Raw genomic sequence first — 26,912 nt, forward strand, 5'->3', positions numbered from 1 at the left:
TGCCTTTGCTAACCTGTGTTTTCCTTCGTTGTAGGTCGCAGTGTTCTTCAGCGCAAGTGGAATGTCCGGAGTGGTGCCAGCCGAGAGGCGACCAGCCAGGTAAGCCTTTTGAGCAGTTCGTAATTTCGTAATTTGTAAATGTCTCTACTGCTTTCTTTAATGTTGCCTCTATCTTCCTCTTTTAGGTCGTTCTGTCCGGGAGGTGTGCAGATTCGAGGAAGCTGTTCTCAGTAGCTGCGAGTGTAGTGTGCAGGTAAGATGCAGCTGCTAATGATGTTCCTTTTGTCTCCTTGCAGGTTCTGCTTCTCCGAGGTTCGAGGGAATAGCTGGACACGGTGAGCGTCACGTTGCAAGCCGCAAAGTAACGCGAAGTGTGTTGTCTTGCTCGGGTGTGGTTTAAATAGCCCTAACAAAATAGTCCAGGTAAAGTAGTCCCTGGGCTACCACACCCAAAACACTAGACTGCATAGCTTGGTTGTTGGGAACCAAGCTATGTGGATGCCTCCGTGTTGGCTGACAATACAATAAAGTAGTTCCCAAGCACATCGTTTTTCATGGTGTATGAGCCTGGCACCATAGGCCTATTGGGGATATTACATGGCAGTCAAGGCGCCATAGGCGCCAGGACCAGCCCCATGAGGGTTTTGAAGAGGAAGCCAGGCTCTAGAGGCCCGAGTCCTGACTCCATCTTGCCAATGCGTTTGCCAGAGGGGGTTTTGGGCGAGGGTCGTGACACTACATCCAACCATCTATCCCTAAATACCTCCCTGCTAGAGCCCTTCGGTCTTCTAGCTCCAACTCTCTGCAGATTAGATGCTTCTTTAAGCAGAGAGTGTGGGGTAGCTCTCGCCCCTCTGCAGGAGCCTCCCCCTGGAATTGTCTCCCTGCCCCTCTCCGGCTTGAGCCATGATCTCCTTAAGTTCCCAGAAGCTCCTCAAGACCCTCCTTTTCTCTTCTTGCTTCCCTCTCATCTCCCCTGTAACACCCCCGTCTGCTGCAATGACTGACTGCCTGGTTTCCCTCTGAGTTCTACAGGGCACCAGGCCTCCTCTGCCCAGTCCACCCCCTTCCTCGCACTTAGCAGGTAGACCCTCACCCCCTGCACCCCTTGCGATCCCTGGCACTTGCCCACCTGACCTCCCCATAACACTCGGCTAGCCCCTGTGGACCTCCCCCTTATCCCCCCCCTTCACTTGCACTCTCTCCTCTTGCCCTGCACTCCCCTTCCCACCCTTGAACTTTGCATTTTGCGCAAACCGGCACCCCTCAACCCCCCCTCGCTCACACTTCTTGTTACTGCACTTGCACAATCCGAATGTCACAAGCCCTAGTAGGAGCGTTATTGTTATCTTTCTCCCTTGTTCCCCCTCCCACACGTTTTTGTCTTGTGGCGTCTTCAAACACCATTTTTTGTATAGGTGCCTTATAAATATATAATAAATAAAAGAAAAATATAAAGAGCCAATTACAACTGCTTTAATGTCTAGCAACAATCTTGTATTGCTTGATGCAGTGTACCACTCTATTGTTTGGACAGTTCAGAAAAAGTGTATAAGCTACAGATCTGATACCAGTCTTGCTATGCCTGGACACTGTGAAAGTAACCCTGTTGGGTCAGAACACTCTTTGTAAGTCTAAAGCTTGCTTGGGAATTAATTGTTTGTTTGAAACCAAACAGAGCAGCATAGCTAGCTTGCTAGATAATACCTTCAGAGATGGTTACCATGCTTGCGACGTCTAGTACACAGTCATCAACACCAGACACACTTTTTCCCTCCTCATCTTGGCAAACATTCTAGCATTCATTCCGAAGAGATGGTAGGTATAATCCAGCCCGGTCACCAATGTTGCATAACCGCATCTGATGCAGCGGCATACAGGCCTCGCCACTAGCTGTAAAATCAAAGTAGCTATGGGTTGTGAAGAGAGACAAACAGGTCATTTTTGAGGGGCCTCCATTTGGCACACAGTGACACACCTTGTCTGGTCAAGCCTCCAGTCACTGAGATCCGAGTGGTATCTGGAATTTCAGTGTGCCACTATATTGGAGAGATGACAGAGGTATTCCTCTGTGACTGGCAGGCACTACTGGAGACCATAGTACCAAAGATCTTTCTTTAGCTCCTCTAGGAGCAACAATCTCACTCCCCCAGATGATTGATGTACCATATGACAGATACGTTGTCCATCTTGAGAAGGTTGCAGGCTTCCACCCTGCCCTCACTGAGGGCACTAATTGCAAAGGAGCCTGCATGAGCTCCAAGCAGCTCAATGTAAATCTAGTTCCTTCAACAACTATCTGGCGCCCATGGAGATGTCGCCACAGTGAGCACTCCAACCAGATGGGCTTGCATCCCATTCTATCACTAGGTCCGTGATCATTCCAAAAATGGTGCAAACACCAATGCATTCCATGTTGGCTTCCAGAGCCGGGAGATCCCTGTCGTCGTAGGATAAGCCCTTTCTGAGATGCTTTGTCTTCAGCCTCTGAAGAGCACTGCAATTTAATGGACTCAAACTTTGCTTGAATCGAGGAGGCCGATGGCGCCAACAGTACTTTCAGTTTGTGTTGTTTGAAGAAAGCAGAACAAAAGGCCTTTGCCACCTTACAGGTGGGGAGATGGAAGACTGCTGGCACCAAGTTCACCTAAAATCCATGGAATTTTATATTCTGACTCGGCTGAAGCTCTTTTCTTTCACAATATATGACCAAGTTCACTCCTTGTATGAGGGAGATTGTAATAGCTACCTGCTATTGCCAAATATTTGAATCTCAAGACATGAGAATCTTGTCGCCCAGTTAGAAAATTAACCAAATGCTCTCTTTCCTAAAAGCCTCTGCTACCGGTCTCGACAGGTTGTGAAACCTTTTGGAGCATAAGCTGAAGGGCAGACATGCAAATTCCCAGACTTGCCCGTGTAACCAACATTGCAGGATTTTCCTCTGAGGTAGAAAAATGGGAATCGTCAGATGGGCATCCTTTTAAATGTAAGCAGGCAAGCCAATCCCCTCTCTACAAAATACCTTGTACGAGGTGAATCCCTCTCATTTTGAAATGGTGATACCATCCAATTAACCAGCCAATGAACTTTTAGAGGTTGACTACAGGCCTCACTCTTTGTGTACAAGAACAAGGGTGCTCCAATAAACGTTAAGAAGCGAGGCAGCGTAATGCCTTTCTTGTCCAATAGGTTTGCTGCCTCTTCCTCCATCAATTGTCTGTCCTCTATGGAAAAATGATTGTTCAACGTGCATTGTCTGTGAAGGGACATGCAGATGAAGATTTTGAACAGACTGTCCTACCAAGTCATCAGCTCATATCAGTTCAATTACACTGTCACCTGCCTCCAAACCAGTGGAGACGGAATAAGAGTGTTGCTAACCTACAGAAAGGGCCTTTTTCCCATGTGTTCTTCCAGTAACTGCTGTATCCTCCATGACCTCTATTGGAAAGGAAGGTGTGTTGGGGATGAGGGTCCCAAATCCTGTTGTGCCTCAGGCTAAGACCTGCAGCATCTGGCCCTTCAAAAACATTGTGAAGGAAAGATTATCTGAATGAAAGTGCCTACAAGGAAAACTGCTGGCACGTCAATACCCTAGGATCGACCGGCTCGCCAGTTTCGAAAGTCCTCTTGCAAAAGGAGAGCATTTTAGAAATTGGGCCAGACAAGACTAAAACCTTGTTCTGGAGATTAACGCCAAGATGTGAGGGCCCATTTCCAGTGTCAAGGTGACTGTGCCCACCAATGAGGGCCATGGAAATTCTGCCTTCAGTTATACCTTGATCACCTCACCTATCGCTTTGCATAAGCATAGGTTCACAAATTCCCACTTGTGGCAAAGGCAACCATTCTTTCGATTGGGGTTGGTGGATCCCCTCGGGGTCGAACCTATTAGAAGGGGGAGATCCCCCGAAGACCCCATTCAGTAAAAACCGAATGTATTTCTGCATTTTGTTTCTCACTATTCAGGCTCCGAAGTCACTTCATCATTGCCACGGTCTGTGGCTGATTGATTTGCATGCAACTCAGCCTGTATTTTCTGACGGGATTTGCTGAGAGGGGTCAGTTGCACACTGACTCTCTTACAATGAAAACCTCTTTCTTTCTCACAGAGGGATTGGGGGTTGTCGAGGCAAGTTTCCTCCTGGCAATGTTTCACCAACCCCCTCTTCCGAAGCCCCATGGTATTTCTCTATGCCGTAGCTGAATTCCCAAGGATGTAACTGTGGGGGACACTGAAGCGCTAGTTGTGTGCTTGTGCTCCATTGGCTAGAAGGATTCAAGGGTCTCCTGTCTCTTCTTGACTGGCTTTAGATCATCAGAGATGGTAAGGCGTGCAGTCTGATCGATGGGCATACCTAGCACGCATTTAAAACGGACACAACGAATCTAGCATTCTTCTTGCTCTGATGCTATTACATCCAGCATGAAAAACCACAGAAGGCTCTTGATTGGATCCCAGACCCATACATAATTTCCTTTTAATCTACCGGTTGATAAAGTATTTCCAAGAAACTCCCATTAAAATGTTTGTTGCATAGTATGTAATCTGTTCACTATATGCAAACATTGATAACGTATTTTATTGTGAAACACGTTTTGATTTTTCCACATTAGTCATTTTAACTCAATGCATGGCTTTTTCCTGTGACAGGACTATCGTGGTGTAAACTTGTCATTTGTGTTCCTAATTGCAACAATAAAGCATGAATGGTTCACAGACAAATCTTCACTACTGGATGTTTACTGTTAATTTACTTTTCATGTCCCAATTTGTTCCTGAAAGATCCTGTCATTTCGGTGCGATGGATGGAGTGTCAATTCACTCTAGATCAAAATGGCTTAAGGATTCTGGTAACAGGAAGTCTACAAGTCCATGGTGTAGTCCAGTTGTTCTAGTACCAAAGGCAGGATCCAAGGAGTTGAGATTTTGTGTGGACTATAGAGCTCTTAATGCAGTCACAAAGACTGATGCCCACCCTTTACCAAGGACAGATGAACTGGTGGATAAACCTGGTGCAGCCAAGTACCTCAGTACATTTGATCTGACGTCAGGCTATTGGCAAATAGCCCTGACAGACCATGCCAAGGAGAAAACTGCATTTTCAACCCCAGCAGGCCTCTTCCAGTTTAAGGTTATGCCTTTTGGATTAAAGAATGCACCTACTACATTCCAAATGATGGTCAATCAAGTTCTGAATGGGATGGAGGACTTCTGCATGGCATACTTGGATGACATTGCAGTGTTCAGCCCTACTTGGAAAGAACATGTTGATCACTTAGCTTATGTTTTGCAGGCTCTTGAGCCGGCCCATCTGATCATAAAGGCAGGCAAATGTCAAATTGGTCAGAGCAAAGTGGTCTACCTTGGTCATGTGGTAGGAGGAGGTGAAATAAGGCCATTGCCTAGCAAAGTACAAGCTGTACAAAACTGGGCCACCCCTACTACTCAAACCCAACTGAGAGCCTTCCTAGGTCTCACTGGGTACTACAGGAATTTCTTTGAGAACTATGGGACCATAGCTTCTCCTTTGAATGTAATCTCCTCTGCAAAATTCCCTAAAAAGGTTTGATGGAATGAGTGCACTCAAGCCTTTGAAAACCTGAAGAAAGCCCTTTGTCAAAGTCCAGTCTTAAGAGCTCCTGATTATCACCAACCCTTCATTGTGCAGACAGATGGATCCAATACAGGTATAGATGCAGTCCTTAATCAACTGGATGAGAAAGGTAGGGAGCACCCCATTTGCTTCATCAGCAGGAAGCTGAAGTAACCAGAAACAAGGTGGGCAAACATAAAGCGTGAAGGCTTTGCCATTGTGTGGTCTTTGAAGAGGTTTAGACCATACTTGAATGGATCTACTTTTGTGATTCAGACAGACCACCAACCCTTTAGATGGTTAATGCAAATGAAAAGAGAGAACTCAAAACTACTAAGATGGTCAATCTGCCTGCAAGGGTTTGATTTCAACATTGAGCACAAGTCAGGATGTCACCACCAAAATGCTGATGGTCTCTCTAGGATGTTTATAACCGACTAGAGTGAAGAGATTCATCCAGGAGTGGATTAAATCCACCTGTCCCTTAGTCTGGGACGGGGAGCAGTGTTAGGGAGAATTCTCCAGAATGGCTAATTTCCCTTAACCACTGAGTCCCTCAGCAGCTTTGCTGGATTTCTAGGATTTATTTTTTCACCTGGTAAGAGTGTGAGCCTTTTTTCCCACTCTTACATGTGTTTTTGGCTATGTGTTGTACATTTTTGTGTTCATAGACTTTGGAGTCTCACCTACTCCATAGGCATCATCTTTTTACTGTGTGTCACAAAGCACCTTTAGTGCAGTGACACAGGGTTGACTTTTTCAGACTTCCCACTTTAAACTCCATTTTTTGGGACTGACTACTGACTCCCAGAACATGCAAAGTTACCATTAACTTTATTAGTCTTTTTTTAAATTCACAGACCCAGTACAAACTATCTTCCATGGAGTACTTGAACAGGTTAATAGTTATCCCTTTTTGTCTGTTTCTCATGGAACATTATTTCATTCCCCTTTCTTTAAGATTTGGCTGGGGGCAGTGTATTCTACCATTTTTTTGTCCTACCACGGACTATGAAAATAGCCTTGGTACTGTTTTAGGCTAAGTTAGTAGCCTCAAACTTTAATCCGTTGGACTCTTTTAATTTTATTTGGTTCTGGCTGGGTTTATTCGCCATTTCTTTTTGTAAAGGTATTTCTCGTGTTTTACTCTCCGTGCCAAACCAGGAGTGGTTCCTTTGTTCGCCGTCCTTTGGAGGGCTTCTGCACAGAAGCCCTCCTTAGGCGCCTGAGTGTCTGGGTGGACAGGATGTGAGGGAGGGGTTTTAGGCCCTCTGCACAGGGTCTCCTTGGAGACCCAAGTCGCACACTTGTTTGATTGGCTAGGTGACTGTCCTGCCAGGACAGCCACCCTGCTGTGTGATTGACAGCCAGGCTGACTGAATGGGGGAAAACTGCATAAAAAGCAGGTCTCTGGGACTTGGAAGGCAGAGTCACAACTGGATCGAGAGAACTGAAGAGAAGCTGAAGGAAGAGAAGAGGACTACAACAACTCCTGAACCGCCCGGTGAAGCCCTGCTGTGGGTCCGAATCTCCTACACTTCAACGACGGAGAAGATCTGCAAGGAATCTTCTTCCCTTGAGCTGGTGGGACCAACCAGTTCGCCAAACAGCAAGCAGGGCCTCCCTCCCTTGGTTGACTTTGCTGTGCATCACTGCAGTGAACCGAATAGCCACGAGGACCGGACCCTGTTTGGGTTTTAAGGCGCACACCTTTTATTCGTCGCTTTGCTCTGCTGCTGGTTTCTTCCCTGGGCAGTGCAGGACCCTCCAGTCTTCCTCTTTCTTGTCAGTCCGACAGTCGCTTCAGGAACCGTTAGCCTGCAGGACCTGCCAGGAACTTCTGCCTCAGCTACAGCATTCTTCTTCTACTAAGGTACTGTTCAAATCCCGTCGTTCGTCCCGTCCGACCGCGGTGAAAGTGTTTAAAATCTTTCGCTAACCCGAGGGCTTGTCCTTCTCTACTCTTTTAAGTAACTTTTCTTCCGACCAGCTTCATTTCAAACTCTTGGCAAAGACTTAACCGCAATCTACTCTGAACTGTGTGATCCTCTGCAAAGACTCTGAACCATTAACCTTGGCCTAGGCCTATTGATTTGAATCCTAGTTGTAGTAAGCCTTTTCTAGATTGCCTTGCCTACTTACTTGTTGGTGCTGCTTGATTTTGAGTAACCTTGTCTTTCCCTCCCTTTTTAAATTGCTGGAGTGCCATTTTGCTCGCACTTCATTTTGAGCTTAACTTGTCCAGAATTCATTGGGTGGTGTGTAGTGTATTAAGATTGTGATTTTCTGCTGCTTTATATTAGTGTTCTGTTTAATAACTGATGGTGTAGATAAATGTATATTCTTTTACTTAGAAACCTTGAGTTAGTCTTTGTTTGAACCATAGCAATTGCTGTCCTTTGTGTAACTTCTGATACTGCTCACTTTACTCTTGAGATAAGTCTGGCTGCTCAGCCATCGCTACCATTTTACTGTATAGTACAGGCTTGTACCAAAGGTAAATTTGTACTTACACTTGTAGTCTTAATTGTGTGTGGTGTTCCCAAAGGTTACTGCATATGATTCTGCCTAACACGCGCCCAAAGCAGACTAGCCTACTGTATCTTATCAGAACCAGTCTACTGTATTTTATGTGAACCAACATACTGTAGCCCAAGTAAATTAGCCTACTGCGCCCAAAGCAGACTAGCCTACTGTATTTATGAGGACCAGCTTCTGTACTTTACAGCTGTGGGATGTATTGACCCACTCCGCTATGCTATGCGTCATCACCCTGCCAGTTATGGGGAAAGAAACAGCAGCAATGGCGGCAAAACCCTTGTGCGTGCCAAAAACCTACAAAAACTGTGTGCTTCAGCACACAGAGGAGTACACCCTGCTGAAATGTGCCAGTGGGTTCCATGACCAGCAAACAGAGTGCAGAGGGAGAAGCAGCACTTTGCAAAAGAAATCCCCAAAATGTGCCGACACATGACAGTTGCTTTGTTGCTAAAAACTCCAAAATGCCTATAACACAACACTTTTCAACATTTAATATCTTGCCTGGGGCTAAAATTCATGTATCTAATGAAGCATTATAAACATACAGAGTCCTTATATGAAGAGCAAAACATTCATCAGAAAACGGGATTGTCTGTGAACTGACAACCCTGTCAAAGTCTGGGTGCAGTACCCTGGGCCACCTGAATGACAGCTGTCAGAGGAGTTACTGATGAAACTTTAAAGGGATCTAAAACCAAAAGTCTTCTGGATTAGCAAACAGAAAAAGGATTGTTGCCAAAAAGGAATACAGATCTTAGTTGTGTTTTTTTTATCCCACAGATTTTAAGGCTAAGAAAATAATGTAGTATGTTTGATGCAACAAATTTGGTTTTGCTGAATTTAAAAGTTAATTAGCCTGGCTGGGCCTGCAAGAACTGGAAAAGCAGGTTTTTCTCTTAGGAGGGCCTTCCTCTCAGCAGAAACTCACAGGGAGGTGTTAATTGCAGGTTAGAACAGAATCTTGTCTACAGAAAGCTAAGGGACAATGGACATCCTGCAACCTAGGATATTGAAGGTGTGAAAGGCAGTAAAACTGCTTCAGCCCATGAAACTCCTGGCTGACAGAAGCAAGTTCCAAAGGAGGGGGCCACCACATGCTTCAAGGAGTGACAAATACTGACATTTGGTGTTAACAGGATATGTAATGGACATTTTTAGAAGGGGTATAACTTATCAAAAGGGGTGCAAAATCTGAAAATGGCAGATTAATTATTAACCTAATTTTTAGCACTACCTTTGAAAACTCAGTACAACCGTGTAGCTTATTCTGAACAGGAATGGCAATAAATGTGGGGTTATGGGGTCTTTATTTCTGCTTGAGTTGTGAAACTTTATACACTCATTCCCATAACACACACATTTGTGGAAAGTGACATAAAAGTTGGAAATTGTGTTCATAGCGAAAAGAACAAAATTCTGCAGAAAGTTAAAACAAGATCCTACAGCTGCCAGATTTTGATGAAAAGATGCTACATAAAATATGGCATCTTTGTGTGTAATTTGTATAAAGGTGACTAATGTACAAATGTGTATTTAGTGTAAAATCCGAGTTTGAGACCAGTGGCTAAAGGGACGTCTATGAGGATTGTAAAGCAAATCATAAAATGTGACATCAGCCGGCCTTGATCCAATCACCCCAATTGTAAGGTGGAGATGAAGTGTGGTCCTATCCCAGCTCAAAGGGGCAAGCTTAGCTAAGCTGGCCCATACACCCCCTTTGGTAATGTAATTTTTTTAGGATAAATAGAGACAGCTGACAACACTTAGGGACTCACAGACCCACTCACTTTCCTGATGCTGGCGGAGCGCTCTGCTGCTGAATTCTACATCTTCCTTTTTCCAGACTTCAGAAACTTGGCAAAGCAAAGGCCTATGCATAGCTGAACCATTCTCAGCTAGGCCTTAAATTCTAGAACAGAACCCCAAAAGCCTAGGGGAAGCATCATAATACAGCCGGGCGTGCTGTTAATGCTCGCCTGCTGAATTGAAATATCCTCAGAACCAAGAAGGGCAGATCCCGTGCAGTCCTGTGCCGTGCTGTGACCAGAGAGCATTGCTGACACTGTCCAGTCCGATATGCCCAGCTGTCAGTCCCTGATAGATCCGATTCAATGGTCCAGAATCCTGACGGTCCAAAATCTTAAATCCAATTGTTGTGAGTATTAACAGGAAGCTAGAAACGGTTGATTCCCGTGCATTATCTTGTCACCTCCTAACCTCTGAACTATGCTTACTTCCATAATCAGTAACATTGTCTGAATCCGTAGTGAAATCTTATTTTGTCTATCTGTAAAAGCATCCTTTTCCTAGTCATTTTGTCAACTTAGATATATTAATTTAATTCGAGTGACCAGCCTAGCGCTCCAGGGTGGACAGCGAGGAACCAGGACTGAGCCGCGAATCACTCCTGACTCTTACGTTGTGCCGTCCTGGTGGCTTAGCTTGGATGCTCTAGTCCATAGTCAATATTTTTCTGATTTTAAAACTAAAGCCTCTGTCCAAATTTGCGCCCATTTTACAAAAACAACCTTTACTAAAACCTCCATAACTCCCTCCGTTTTTGTGATAGAAACGAAATTTCAACTCCTACTTGTACCTAACATCAATAGCTATCCATAGAACCCAAAACGCATTTCAATACAGTGCGATTCTCCCGTTATAGCGAAAATCGCACAAGGAAAAGTTTGACGCGATTTTAAAAATATGAAAGTTTTACACGTGTGAAATAGCTCTAAACTGCTTCCATACTTGGACTTTAAGATTTAAAATTTTTACTTTGGACTAAATCATTGCTTGTGCTTGTGTGCAACTGTTCAAAGCGGCTCCCATAGTAATTTACCACAATTTAAGTGTTTTTGACCGTATTTGGTGTTTTTGCCCAGACAATTTTAAAGACAATTTTAAAGCCATTCTGACAGCTGGAAAGTCAATTCCGTTTTTCTTTTGTGTTTGCTGGGGAAGGTTGGATTGATATTCTGTTTGATTGTGCTATTCCTGAATATCTGCTCTCTCCTCCCATCTCTTTACATTGCCTATTGGGGGTTGAGGGGTGTTGCAGGGGGAACCTCTAACCATAGTGCTATCTGACCTGAACCAACAGAAAAGTATTATTTTCTGTGCTGCATTTGTTTTGCTCATTGCTTATTCCTAGTGCATTAAAGATATTATTCAGTGTTCTGTCACCCCATTGGTGATTGTTGTATCTATTAAAATATATATTATGATTTTGATCTTAAATAAATAATACCTTTTACAAACCAGCCTGATTACTTGTCCAGCGTGACCCGGGGTATTTTTAAGTAAGGGGTGTGATAAGAGTGGTACATCTTTCAAATAATGGTATCCATATATCAAATAAGTTTTTCCATTGCGCTGTAAACTAGGCCGAGAGCATAGTGTATCGCCTGATTGAAATCCTTAACACAGCCTACTACTTACTGTACTTGCCTGTTGATTTGCAATTGCCTATGCGTGTTTTTTAGCCTATTGCTTCTAATTGTATGACACTGAGTACCAGCCCCTATCAAACTTTGCAACCCGTTCAACACTAACCAGGCCAGTAGAATACTACCTAGATACTATCTAGGCTAGTATGCTTTCAGACTTTATACCTGTCCGCCCTAGCGCATAACTATATTTAATGCAAACTGCCTACTCAGACTTACCATTATTGTTGCATACTTTGTGGCACAAATAACTACTATGAAAATGTGCTCCTCTAGCTCATGCTATATCAGAATACCCTGTATGAGACTGTATATAGCCTTCTATACCGTAATTGCTACAGCCCCCATGTCTTTGCATGTCCACCTCAGGCCCAGATCATTGATATCCTTAGCTTGCATGTCCATAAAGATGGCAACCCCCCACCCTATGGATATCACGATTAAATCAACATCATTCCTCCCGCCACTCAGTCTGCCACGCTATCAAACCTACACCATTCTTACCCCAGCAAAGCCAAGATGCTCTAATGGTATCTCTAATTTTGCTTCATTGCCCGTAGACCACCTGGACAACACCAGGAAAGGGGAAACCACCTTAAACAGCAGCCAAAATACCACCGACCTGCACATCTTAACTCCAACTTTGAACAACCCATGCACGACTCTAGCAAGAAATACCAGACTAGGCTCAAGACTAGGTAGATCATACTTCCTACCTACAATTGCTACACCTAACCACCTCAGGGCAAACATCACTAAGCATCCATCAAAAAAATACAAACATGTCCCCAAATCTGCTTACAAGCCCACACCACCTAAAATCTCCACCATTAATACTAGCACTATCATTACTGGAGCACTGATCAATGCGAGATCCTTAGTCGCCCATGCAACCGAAATCGCCGATTTGATTAGAAATTGGACTTCCTGGCAATAACCAAGACCTGGTTACATGCTGCAGCAGGCCCATCCCTCCTTATTGCCACACCAGACACTACTCTCAGATCTGATAGAGGATCAACTAGAGGAGGAGGCATTGCCCTCAGTGCTAAAGCCTCGCTTAACCTTAGAGCCATACACCATGTCTCCACCTCATCCTGTGAACTATTGACTGCTAAATTGCCACTCTCTACATCACACACATTGACCTTGCACCTCATCTACCATCCTCCAGGTCCTTTAGTATCATTTGAAGATGACATCAACAATATCATCACAACCAATACTAAACCCTCATCCCAGATCATACTCCTAGGTGACTTCAACTTGGGATCCAGCTCACAACTCAGCCTTACTCCTAGCCAATCCCCTGTCTGAACACGTGTCACCCTGAGGGTTCTTCTACCCACTCATGACAAAAGACGAACCCTGGACTGGCTAGCAGACCTCAATTGCTCAACTAACGTAACAGCTATCAAACCTTTACCCTGGACAGACCATAGTTTACTAACCTTCACTCTCCTAAATTGCACTGCACCAGCGACTACCAAGGCCATTGTCCTCCCCCCCATCCCAACCAGAAACAAGAAAAATATGACTGTCGACAATCTTAGGCCCTTTCTTGAACCCTTACAGGCATCCTCATTACCATCTGACCCTGAGGAACTAGTAGAATTGTACAACAATGCCATAAATTCAGCCATAGACGCTATTGCAGCCCTAAAAATTTGCAAAAGCAAACCAACGGCCCACGTGAACACCTGGTTCACCCCTAAACTCAAAGACCTTAGGAAAAGAAAAAAGGAAGCATATGGAAAAACAACCCATCTACCATCAATAAAGAAACCCTTTTAAAAATGACTGCCAACTACTAAATCCTTGTAGCCAACGTAACTCTTACAATGAAAGGATCGATGAAGCCAGCTCAAGTACCCGGGAACTCTTTATCATACTTGGAGAACTTAAATCACCCACCAACAAACCTTTGCGCCAAGGACCAATCTTGGTGTACCAAAATCCAGAAAGCATTGGGCAATAAAATTACTCTACTCCAAAAGAAAATCACAGACAAAAAAAACTCACCTTAAGATCCACACTGCCACCCAATGATTCAAATTTACACCAGTATCACTCCAAGAGGTACTAAAAACCATAGCGTCCCTCAAACCATCAAACTGCCAAGGAGATTCCTGCCCGGCTACTGTCATTAAGGAAGCAGCGAGCATCCTTGCTCCCTTGATCACATTACTTATTAATGCCTCCTTCCATACTTGTACTGTGCCAACCAACCTGAAGAACTCATGGGTGTTGCCTCTGCTAAAAAATAAAAAAAAAACTCGACCTTCATATACCCACCAACTTCAGACCTATTACCAATGTCCCTTTCCTGCTGAAGATTATAGACAAAGCTGCCTATAAGCAAATACAAAACTTCCTACTTTCTAACAAACTTATTAAGTCTCCGCCAATCAGGCTTCAGACCACAACATGGCACTGAAACAGCCTTGATTGACCTAAAAATGCAAATAGATTACCTTAAAGATAAAGGAAACTCAGCACTCTTACTCCTCCTGGACCTATCGGCCGCCTTTGACTTGGTTGACCACAACATCCTTTGTAACCACCTCTCTACAACATCACACTTCTCACCGGAAGCCACAGCATTGATTAAATAATTTCTAAGCAATAGGTCGATGAGTGTTCTCGGCATCTGTGGTTGCAGACCAGATCCCTATTACAAGTGGAGTCCCACAAGGGTCGTGTGTATCTCCAACCATGTACAACGCCTTTACCAAACCATTGTTTGATGACCTGGATCACATGGGAGTCACCTACACGAACTATGCTGATGACACCCAGATCCTTATCTCCTTGACAGGTGACTATGCCAAGGACCTAGCCCTGATTAACAGAATCTACCTCATCATTCAGGCATGGATGGCCACCAATGGTCTCTGCCTGAATGATGAGAAAACGGAACTCCTCCTCCTAGCCACTCTCATCAACATCTCTAAATTAGGCGATCAATATCGCTCGTTTAGTATTGATGGCAACATCATAAAAGTTGCCAGCGAAGTAAAAAAGTTAGGTTTTTACCTAGAATCCTCCCTAAACCTGAGGAAATGGGTTAGCGCTACTGCCTCGGCAAGTGCCTACACCTGCAAGCTCATCCGAGCATGCAAACCCTTTCTGTCCACAGAAAGCTGTATCACTCTGGCTAGGGCCCTAATATTATCGAAAATCGACTACTTCAATGGACTATATCTTGGGGCCAACAACTACATCACAAAAAAACTGCAGATTGTGCAGAATAACGCTCTTAGGACAGCCCTGAGCATTCCTTGCAAACAACATATCTCCTCCATAAGACAAGACCACAACTGGCTCTCTATCAAAGAAAGAATTCAACTTAAAACCGCATCCCTTACTTACAAATGCCTCAATAATGCAGCCCAGAATATCTCATTAATACATTTGCCCCAAAACAATACGCCAGACTCACCAGATCAGCCAGTTTGGGTAATCTACAAGTTCCCAGATATAAACTCCAAAAAGCAGGAGGTAATAGCTTCTCTGTCTTGGCCGCCCAACTTTGGAACTCCCTCCCCTCCAACTTCAGAACCACTCAATCCGTCTCTAGCTTCAGATACAATATGAAGAACTGGCTTATCCTCAACAATGCCCCGTACTAGTGCAACAGCCTTTACCATGTATACATGTAATATCTTTCTGCTCCCTTTGTACTTATCTATGCTATTCCATAATTGCCTTGCTTTTTTTGTAACTAGCTGTGCACCATTTTTTAAACTGCTTTTGTACATCTTGTTGGATACTTTACTGTATAGTTTACTTCTACCTGTGGAACTAAGATATTTTATTGTACAGTTTATTTCTGCATGTGTAACTAAGTAATTTGCATTATCCTGTACTGCGTCCAGATACCTACGGGTGAGGCTCGCATTATAAATAAATAAACTAAACTAAACTAAACCCCCTTGGAAAATACAAGCCAGTTGAACTGTAACATGTTTTGGGAACTTTGGTTGTTCAAACTCTGAAACATTTTCTTCCTGTGAGTAGGACCCACCATGAATCTGCCCTTTTTTGAACTTTTGTTTGAACACTTTTTGGACATTTCTGCTTGTTTAACATTGGAGCTGTCTGCTAAAGAAGACAAAACCCTAAGCACCTTTTGCTTCTTCGTTTAAGTGCAAGGCACAGAGAAAGATTAGACGAGACAGTGGACTTTTATGTTGGACTTTTGACCATCCTTAGTTTTAGTTTTGTAGGTAGGGCATACCGTCTTAGTGGTTAGGGACAGTCGGGCCTTTTCCCAACCCCCTTTCCTTTCATTGTTGTCTAAATACAAACAAATATGCCACCTCGTCTCTCTCCTTCGGCACCCTTACAGATCATAAACAATTGGTCACTAAAACAAAACTTTCCCTGTCGATATAAATCTTACTAATTCATACAAGCATTAACTTCCTTAATCAATTCTAGGTACGAATTATACTCTAAAATATACTAAGCATTCTAAATACACTCTATGATTACTCATATCTAAGCAACACAGTATACGTCAATTATAGCCTTACCGCTTGTCTGCCAGTGTGACTGCACATTAATACAGAAGTATTTCAAAACTTCTTTAAAAACATTTCAATCAAACAAGCTTTATTCAGCAATTTGCCATAACAAACATAACAATACAGTAAAACACATATCTAGGAAATCCATGAATACAAATATAAATACAATAGTTAAAGTATAACCTACATAAAAATGCTTCTTAGGATACATCATAGCAACCACATAAATGTCATGTTAATAATCATCAGCCCATCTATGTACAACAATCAAACCCCAATTTGATTCTAACAGGAGTCATGTTACTAAGGGACCTCGACAATTACACAATGCAAAAAGTTAAAGGATTGAGGTTTATGTTAAATACAAAAGTCTTCTCTATGATTTTAGATCACTGATTCTATACAGCAACGCACAGTGAACATAATTGGAAGCAAAAATCTGGGGGTCATCTTCGACTCTACTCTCTCCTTCTCTTCTCACATCTCAGACAAGTCCAAAAGGTCTCACTACCAGCTGCACCTCCTCAGAGGTATTCTTCATTTTCTCGCCTTCCCCCAGAGGCTCACTGTCTCCAGATCTCTGGTTCTCTCCAGACTGGACTGCTGTAACAGTCTCTTTTCTCAATCTTCCTACTCTACTCTCCCACCTCTTCAACTTATCCAGAACAGAACCGCAAGACTTATCCTTGGCCTCAAGCCCAGGGACTTCATCTCTCCGGTGCTGAAATCACTGCACTGGCTCCTCGTGGCTGCAAGGATCAAGTTCAAGTCCCTCTGCATAGTCGACAAGGCTTTCTGGGGCCGGGGGCCTTACTATCTACAACAGAGATTTGGGGGTAGATCCTTGCAGGTGCCTCCCTCTGGAACAGCCTACCTACCTCTCTCCGTCTTGAGCCGGACTACCTTATGTTCTGGAAACTCCTCAAGAACTACCTCTTCTCTTCCTCTTTCTCTCTCCCACTCCCCTGCTAACCTCCTTTCTCTTCCCTTCTTTCCATCCTTCCTTCTTTTCCCCAACCTGCACAGCTAGCTGACTTGTCACCTGGTGCACTTCCAGAGCCCCACAGGTCCCAGGCTCCCCCGCCAGTCCTGCACTTGCCCCCGAGCCTCTTCACTCTGCTTGGCACTACTGCATTATGCTCCATGAGAGGGGCAACCACTCTGCACTTAACCCAGGCCCCTGCTGGACTGAGCGCACTTGACCCCCTCCCTCGCACTTCTTGTTCTGCGCACTTGCACGACCTTGACCTTGAATGTTCTAGGCCTTGCAAGTCTGTCTGTCTGGTCCTACCTCTGTCTCCCCTCGCTAGCTTAGTTGTGCTTGAAATTCTCATGCATAAGTGCATTGGATGACCAACTACCAAGCAGTCTGAAATTTCCCCAGGCCAGTAGCTTAGTTTTTGATCTGTATGCTCTCCCCTCCCTTTATTCTCCTTTTATGTCAAGCACTTACTAGTAGATATGATAGTTATTGTTGTTAGATCATGCAGAACCTTCAAGGCCTAAGAATGACTGCTATTTTCCCTTGTTCCCTTCCCACTGTGGAGCGCTTTGAAGCATTTCACTTGTGTATAAGCGCTTTACAAATAAACAATTACAAGGGTCAACGTGTTTGTGTCTAGCATCTGGTTGATTAGTGCCATTGCTTGGACAACACCTAGAGTATTTTTTAGAATGAACAATGGTTTCCATGTTTTGCTCCCGCAAAATCACCAAAGAGTCGATTGTACCCTCCCTCTCGCCACTTAGTCTGGAACGCCTTAACATTACTGACCCTCAAAGCACATTGACCAATGCAGTAAACCTGGTGGCCCGCTTGAAAGACCATAAAATGAGGCTTACTACTTAGAAATGGACATAGCCAGTCACAAGGTCAAAGAACAGTGTTTATTACAGTCAGGACTGGGGTCTCAGCACCCCACAATGCATTCACACAAACACTGGCGAGAGAGTCCCCCGAATAGCCAGAGTGCCAAACATATGTACATTCAGGAATCGCATACGATACACTTGTCCAGCCCCATCATGTAATAGGGTCTATAGGGTTCATGACCTTTCCACATAGATATTACTGAGACAACGCTCTTGCATTTTTCCCTGTCCTTCTATTGACAATTTATTAATTTATTCTTCAAAATACCGTTGTGGCGTTCCACCAAACTGGCACTCTGAGGGGTGTCCAGTCAATTGGTCGAAAACAAACTGGTCGACTGCAATTTGGTCGACACCATTTGGTCGAATGCCAAATGGTCGAATTTTTTTTTTTTTTTATATATATATGTGTTTTGTGGGTTTTCGTGTGGGGAAAAAAAAAAGAAAAAAAAGGGGGCTGGGGGGGGGGGTTAAAAAAAAAAAAAAAGGGGTTAAAAAAAAAAAGAATTCGACCATTTGGCATTCGACCAAATGGTGTCGACCAGTTGTCCTGTCGACCAAATGTTTTCGACCAATTGACTGGTAACCACTCTGAGGATGTCCTGCTGAGTGAAAACGTCTATCGATCTGTAATCCTGCACAGATTTGCAGAATGACACCAGCGATAAAGTACGGTCCATTGTCGGACCAAATGACTCTTGGCAGGCCAAACCTATGAAAATATTCCTTTAACATGGCTTTGGCCGTCGACAGAGCAGTATTGTCTTTCAGGGGGAAAGCCTCAACCCATTTGCTAAAGGCACTAATCACAACTAACACAGATCTAAAGTTTTGGCAGCGCTCCATCTCGATAAAGTCCAATTGAATCACTTCAAATGGCATGGAGGGAGGCCCAAAACTACCCTTCGGTGTTGGCGTGCCCTTCCCAATGTTGTGTTGTAAACATATCATACAGTTCTGAACCAAACGTTCTGCAATTTTCTGGATATTGTCGTTGTGCCATACGTGATCTAAATGCTGGCATATCTTTTTCGCGCATGTGTGTGCTGGACCTTGAGCCATAGTAACTACAGCAGTGACATAAGCATTGGGCAGCATCCATCTTTGTTTCTCACTGTCTACCCAACAGCCCTCAACATCTAGTCCAGCCAGACCCTCACCCCATTGTTTATTCTCTTCTGCTGTTGCTTCAGCCTGAATCTTTCACACTACTGACCTCTTCTTCCATCATGTTGGTGTCATTGACCCATTTAGCTGAATCCAACACATACATCCCTGAATGTGGATCAGTAGCAGTCTGTTTGGCAATTCTATCGGCAAAAGCGTTTCCTTTCCCTATGTCGTCCGTCACTTTCTGGTGTGCGGCACATTTCATTATTGCTAACTGTGTAGGAAGCGCTAGTGCTGATAACAATTGTACTATCCGAGCACCATGTTGAATGTTGGTGATGTGTGATGTCAAAAATCCTTTTTCAGCCCATAATCGTCCAAAATTCTGAACCACGGCAAACGCATACTGACTGTCAGTATAGATGTTTATGCTAAGCCTTCAGAAAGTTTGCATGCTCTGGTCAATGCAACAATCCACGCAGCCTGTGCGGAATTATGCAGTATCTTTCTGCTCTCAACAATAGTGTCTAGTGTGGTTATTGCATAGGCGACAGTGGAAGTACCATCAGGTAGCTTAAAACAGGAACCATCACAAAATAGTTCCCACAAAATAGACTTCAAAGGTGCATTACTCAAATCAATTCTGCCTTTTTGTTTCTTGTTCTGTAACATATAGGCAATCATGGGACATGTCATTAGTGTGGTCTCCCTCTTGTGGAGACGGCAAAAGTTCAGCCGTATTCAAAGTACATAATCTCTTAATTTGGATGTGCGGTGCAAATAAAATCAATTAATATCTTGTCAATCGAGCAGAAGTGAGATGCTGAGTCTGTGTTCTATTTAGTAGAACATCAACAGAGTGAGGTACCATCACGGTTAAAGAGTAACCTAAAACCATAACCTCACTTTGTTTTACTGATGCAGCAGCCGCAGCTCTCAAAGATTTTGGCAAAGCGCATGCAACAGGGTCGAACGTGGAGGAAAAATAGCTGCATGGTCTGCTCTTTACCCCATGTTCCTGTGTCATTGCAGCCAAAGTACAACCCTCTCTATCATGCACATAAAAAAACATTCTTTTCATAATTTGGTGTGCCCAAAACTGGCACGAAACATAACACAGCTTGGAGCAGATCAAAAGCGTTCTGGCAATTCTTGTCCCATGGCAAAGGCAAAGAAACATCCTTCTTTGTCAATGCCAACATAGGTTTGATCAAAATCGAAAAATGTGGGATCCACTGTCTACAATAAGAAGCCATGTCAATAAAAGCTCTGACTTCCTTCTGTGTATTTGGAACAGACATATCAGAGATGCTTTGTATACGTTCAGGTGTCAGACACCTTCCCTCCTTTGATAGGAGATAGCCTAAATAGGTGACCTCCTGTCGACAATACTGAAACTTCTTTAGCGAAGCTTTGTGTCCATGTGTAGCTAAATGAACTAGCAGTAAAATAGTACCCTCCTTGAAAGCGTCTTCCAAATCTGCAGCAATAAGCAGGTCTGCAGCAATGTGCAGGTTGACGGCAACTCGAGCACATCAAGCTGTTCTTTCAATGCCCTACTATATATGCACTGACTTTCGGTATAACCCAAAGGAATACGTGTAAATGTGAAAGAACGTCCACCTAAGGTAAACACAAACAGCTATCTACTCTCCGTGTGTACAGGAATGCTAAAGAAAGCATTTTTCAAATCAATCACATTAAAATGTGTGGCCGTAGCCGGAATCATAGTCAAAATGGTTGTGACATCAGGCACGATCGGTGTCATGATGCCTACACCCGGGGAACCAGACCAGGTCCAGCAGCCCCGGGAGCAGGCATCACGTTCCCGGGGAAAGGCCCAGCAACCCCTGTTAGGGGCCATCTGGACACAGTCCTGGCACCTTTGGCGCCAGGCTCATATGAGACTTCATTCCTGGCGCCATAGGCGCCAGGCTCATAAGGGGAAAACTTACCTGGACTTACCTGATGCAGACCATGCTGCAAGGGATCCAAGCCCTCAAGAGGCCTAGAAGGGACTACTTTACCTAGGGACTCTTTTGCCACTCGGGTGTGGCGGTGGAGGAATACTTACCTGGAACTACTTTGGAGGCTATTTAAACTACGCCCGAAGAGCAGCACACGCTTTGCGTTAATTCTGCATCCAGCAGCGTAACGCTCACCGTGCCTGCAGCAGCATCCAGACTTCAGCCACGCCCGCCTCAAACCCAGAGCACCTAGAAACAAGGGAAAGAAGGAGAAAGGTTAGAACCAGAACATTTACCAGCTTCTTACCCGATTCCAGAGCCATCGCATCGTCAAACCAAAGGAAAGACTTTATTTTTAAACACGTTGCATCGCCAGCAGCAGCGCCGCGCTGCACTCATCGTTCCTCGCAGCATCTTCACGTTTCACCGCAGCCTCCGGCATGTTCCCGCCGCATTCCGGCACCTAGGGGGAGATAAAGACAATAAGGTGAGCCAAGGGAACATATAGAGGAATACTGGTTACCACCCTAAGACCTACCTGATTTACCACCGGGGGAACCATTCCTCTCCTCGGGTCGGCGCAGCTCCCACTGCACCATCGCCGTACCCCAGCCCCTAAGGGGAAACAAAAGCACAACAGGGGGAATCAAAAGGATAATCGAGGGGAGCCAACTCCCACCATAGACTTACCTAATTTTACCGCCGGAGGTATAACTCCTCGACTCTGGTTTTCTCTCAGCACCTGAATAAAGGAGAAGACCACAGTTTACGGGATTGGATAGGAGTGATGGTCAGGCATTTGAACTCTTACGAACTGCATACTTACTGCGTCTTGCCGGGAGAGTCAAAATAGCCCTGGAACTCACCAATTCCTTCGACCAGTGGAGCAACTGGTCCATCACGCGCCCCTGCGCTCGAAGCAGGATGGAGAGCTCACCCCTTCAAACCATAAGGTGAGACTTTAGAGGGGACATCGGAGGTGGTCAGTGGGGAGAACAACGGGGGTGGGGGAATTTACGCTCAACTCCATGGGTGGTTAATTCCCCTTTCTCCATTCACAGAAGAGTACTCCTACCGGCCAGACAAACGACACATCTCGGCCCTACGCATTACGCTGGAGGAGGCCGCAGCAGCCCAGATCAGACCGGCGCCTCTGTGGGAGTCAGGTGAGCGTAACAATCGGAAACTGTGGCGCGAGAACCTTGTTAATTGCGTGCAAATCAATAATGAAACTATATGGTAAAGCATTGTCTCCTTTCTTATATACGGGTAGAATCGGGCTATTACACACACTCCCAGAAATCTCTTCAATCACACCTCAGTGTATAAAATCTGAAACAATACTCTTCAATGCACGTTCACCTTCTACTGATATTTTGTACTGTGGAATACGTGGCAGTGTAATACCTGATTTCAGAATTATTCGTACTGGCTCAACGTTAAGGATCCCAATATCATTATCATTCACTGCCCATAAGTGTGTTGGCACCTTAGTGAACTCACTCGGCAAAGGCATAGATAAAAATTGCAAAGCAGAATTTTGTTGGGGCGATATCGTCAAATACACTCCATCTGGAGAACAATAAATCACAGCATTCAATTTGTTCAACAAATTTTATCCCAACAAGTTTTTGCCGCAATTAGTTGTCAACAGAAATGGACTTGAATCAGTAAATGACCCTAGTGCAATCGGTACTGGCCGAGAGACCGGACTAACCACTGGCGTACTGGAGAACCCTGCAGAAACATTACTCTGACCTGACAGTGGAATATCTGGAACCTCCATATGGTCAATAGAATATTTCTGTGCTCTGGTATCTACTAGAAAGATATGCTCCCTATTCCCCACCTTCATTTCAACGTAGGGCCCCTTTTGATCAACATGATAGGCATCGGTTCCAGACCCGGGCTGTCCCAGCGAGTACATTGTCAGATGTGAAATCTTCAGTAAAATAGGCACTCACAGGGTCAAGCCTTGGACAACGAACCTTTATCCTTACGACAAGGTAACCAGGATCTGCTAACCTATATTGCAACCTTCAATAGGTTGGTGGTGGAAACCGGGTGGCCGGAGGAAAAACGAATTACATTGTTTCATCGTGGACTTCGGGGAGAACTCAAAGATGTCTTGGCTCAAGTTGTGGACCCACCTCAGGATTGCACAGAATTTATAGACTTAGTGGTCCAGCTAGACCACCGACTTCAGAACGGAAAGACTGATCGAGCTAAGTTCGAGAACCGGGTATTGGTTAAACCCAACCTTGCCCCCAAAGGAACAGATGCATCTGAACCTATGCAGATCGGGGGTTAAAGGACCCTTAACTCAAAAGGAAAGAGAAAGAAGACGACAGATGCAGTTGTGTCTGTACTGTGGAACCTCAGGACATTTTCTACGGGATTGCCCTACAAAACCACCCAAGAAGGTGGTAGGAGTTGCTGATAAAAGCCACAGAGCTTAAAGAAGGACACTCATACCTCGCATCTGATCATCCCAATGGTCCTACTTGATCCCAGGCACCCATCACGTATGCACGCAGTAAGGGCATACATAGATAGCGGGGCCGTAGGAAACTATATGGACCACGAATTGGTGTCAAGGATGAATCTACCTCTTTGCAAAAAGACCACTTCGGATGTCATCACCACTGTTGATGGAACTGAGATTGCTTCGGGGCCTGTAACTCATTCCACTACAGAGATGACACTGTTGAGTCAAGATGGGCATCGAGAGACTATTGTGTTTGATCTAATCAAAGCCCCACAGTTTCAGATAATACTGGGGATGCCATGGTTGGAAACACATAATCCTTGTATAGATTGGCGAGAGAAGAGAATAACCTTCCCGGATTGTGCACACACCTGTTACCCGGAGAAAACTTTGAACAAAGGCCTGGCTACAGTCGTTAACCCAATCATGCAGTTACCTCAGGAATACCAAGAATTTCAGGATGTTTTTCAAAAAGAACAGGCCAATACATTACCTCCTCACAGATAATACGATTGTCTAATCGACCTCTTACCCGGTGCACAACCCCCATGCAGTAGAATCCTCGCCCTCACGGAACCTGAAAATCATCACCTATGGCAATACTTGGACCAATACCTTGCTAATGGCTTTATTCGTCCTTCCAAGTCTCCTGCATCCTCAGCTTTATTCTTCGTGCCCAAAAAGGAAGGTGACCTTAGAACGTTCATAGATTACCGCGCATTAAATCAGATTACGGTGAAAAACCGATACCCATTGCCTCTGATCCCCGAATTACTAGACCAAGTAAAGGATGCTTGTATCTACACTAAGTTAGATCTCCGGGGGGCATATCATCTGGTACGTGTCAAGAAAGGTGACAAATGGAAGACTGCCTTTCGCACCAAGTATGGATTATTCGATTATCAGGTGATGCCCTTCGGGTTGTGGAATGCACCACCAGCCTTCCAGTATTTTATGAACGATGTCCTTCGTGAACTCATTGATGTCTGTGTCGTCGTATACATAGATGATATTCTAGTGTACTCCTCCTCAGAATCAGACCATGTTAAGCACGTGCGTGCAGTCCTTGAGAAACTACGCCAGCACAAGTTATATGCAAAATTGGAAAAATGTGTTTTTCATGCTACGGAAGTTGAATTTCTTGGATTTATCCTGACTCCAAAAGGAGTCCGAATGGACTCTCGAAAGGTGGATGCAATTCTCAAGTGGCCATCACCCAGTTCGTCAAAGGGGTACAAAGCATGCTCGGATTTGCTAATTTCTACCGCAGATTCATTCCGGACTTCTCCCATGTTGTACACCCCATCACAGCACTTTAGCGAAAAAACAAACGCTTCTTGTGGACCGAAGAGGCTGAAAAGGCCTTCCAAGAGCTGAAAGCGAAATTCACATCAGCACCTGTCTTAAAGCATCCATGCCCTGAGCTTCCATACATAGTAGAAACTGATGCATCCAGTTTAGCCATGGGAGCTGTCGTGTCCCAGAAGGATCCTGAAACCGGTCAACTTCACCCAGTAGCGTTTTGGTCCAGAAAGTTCTCAGCACCTGAGTTAAACTATGCGGTTACCGATAAAGAGTTATTAGCCATCAAATCCACCTTTAAGGCTTAGCGGCACTATCTTCTTGGTGGCAGGCATACTATTACTGTAATCACCGATCACCGGAACCTGCAGTATTTAAAAACAGCCAAAGCCCAATCATCGCAACAACTTCGATGGGCAATGTTCTTTGCCGAATTCGATTTCGTGAACACTTATCGACCAGGCTGCAAAAATGGCAAAGCAGATGCCTTATCCCGAATAGGGATGAGAGAAGCATATGCAAACCCGGAACCGGTGCCAATAATTCCCAAGCAAAGAATTCTTGGCATAACTAATCTACAGACACTAGAAGATATTCATTCAAAAATCCAACAACTCTTCGATCCAGCAACTCTGCAGGACTGGGTAAAGAAAGGCCCGGACTACTCAGTCGTCAATGACCTACCTTACTATCAAGGACGACTATTTCTACCACACAAGGAAATACAAGAACTAGTCATCTCCAATTACCATGACACCCTGATGGAAGGGCACCCAGGTATCGCAAAAACAGAAAATTAAGAGACATTTCTGGTGGCCCACTTGGCGAAAATATGTAAAGTCATTTGTGATGTCTTGTGGCATTTGCGCCCAAAACAAAAGCCAGAAGAAAAAACCCTCTGGCCTTTTGCAACCTTTGGATATTCCACCTACACCATGGCACACCTCGTCTTTAGACTTCATTACAGATCTACCTCCATGTAATGGATTTAACACCATCCTAGTTATTGTGGATCTTTTTTCCAAGATGGCCCACTTTATTCCTTTAAAGGGGTTACCTTTGCTTCGATTCTGGCCAAGGAGTTCCTCAAACATTGTTTGATTACACGGATTCCCTTCCGTATTGGTTTCTGACCGAGGTAGCCAATTTATCTCGCATTTTTGGAAGAAATGTTGTCAACTGGCACAAATCGACGTGAGGCTATCAACAAGTCACCATCCCCAGACCGACGGTCAGACGGAAAGGACCAACCAGACCCTTGAACAGTACCTACGCTGCATGCTACACCAGACCGAAAGCAATTGGAAAGATATTTTATGGATTTCACAGTACGCATACAATAACTCTGTACATTCAGGAACCGGACAAAGCCCTTTTTATACCATATATGGACATCACCCTCGAAACTCAGAACTCGATTCGCCTCAGCACTTAGAAATGCCCGCAGTTAGTCATTTGCACTCTACTATTACACAAGCCTTTAAGGAAGCCACAGAACATTTGAAACAAGCAAAAGAGAAATACAAGAAAAATGCTGATCAACATAGAAGTGGAACTCCACAATACCGGATTGGGGATCAAGTTTGGCTGGCTACAAAACATATACCTCTGAAGGGAACTCAGACTTTTAATCCTAGATATTTGGGACCTTACACCATTAAGGCCATTATCAACCCGGTGGCCGTCAAATTGGAATTACCCTCTAATATGCAAATTCATGCTGTCTTTCATGTTTCACTTCTAAAACCAGTTCAACCAGGGACAAGATTAACCAAACCACCTGACCCCATCTTGATAGATGGAGAACCTGAATTTGAGGTAAAAAATATCCTGGACTCCAAGATGATTAAATCAAAACTTTTTTATTTGATCGATTGGAAGGGCTACGGACCACAAGAAAGATCATGGGAGCCTAGCGACCACGTTCATGCACCTCGGTTGGTGAAAAGATTCCATCGGAACTTCCCAGACAAACCGGGGCCAGGGGGGGAAGAACAACTTTAGGAGGGGCATTGGGGGGGGGTGCTGTCATGATGCCTACCCCCGGGCATCAG

The 26,912-nt window shown here is 44.5% G+C and overlaps 1 protein-coding gene across 3 annotated transcripts in view; it reads left to right on the forward strand.

The window, feature by feature from the left end:
- NEURL1 (neuralized E3 ubiquitin protein ligase 1) overlaps positions 1 to 26,912 on the forward strand; it is a 2,006,504-nt gene that overhangs the window by 90,510 nt on the left and 1,889,082 nt on the right. The gene's annotated exons all lie outside the window — the stretch shown is intronic.

The sequence above is a fragment of the Ambystoma mexicanum genome, chromosome 8, assembly GCF_040938575.1.
Source record: "Ambystoma mexicanum isolate Mex_15411 chromosome 8, UKY_AmexF1_1, whole genome shotgun sequence".
Lineage (NCBI taxonomy): Eukaryota > Metazoa > Chordata > Amphibia > Caudata > Ambystomatidae > Ambystoma > Ambystoma mexicanum.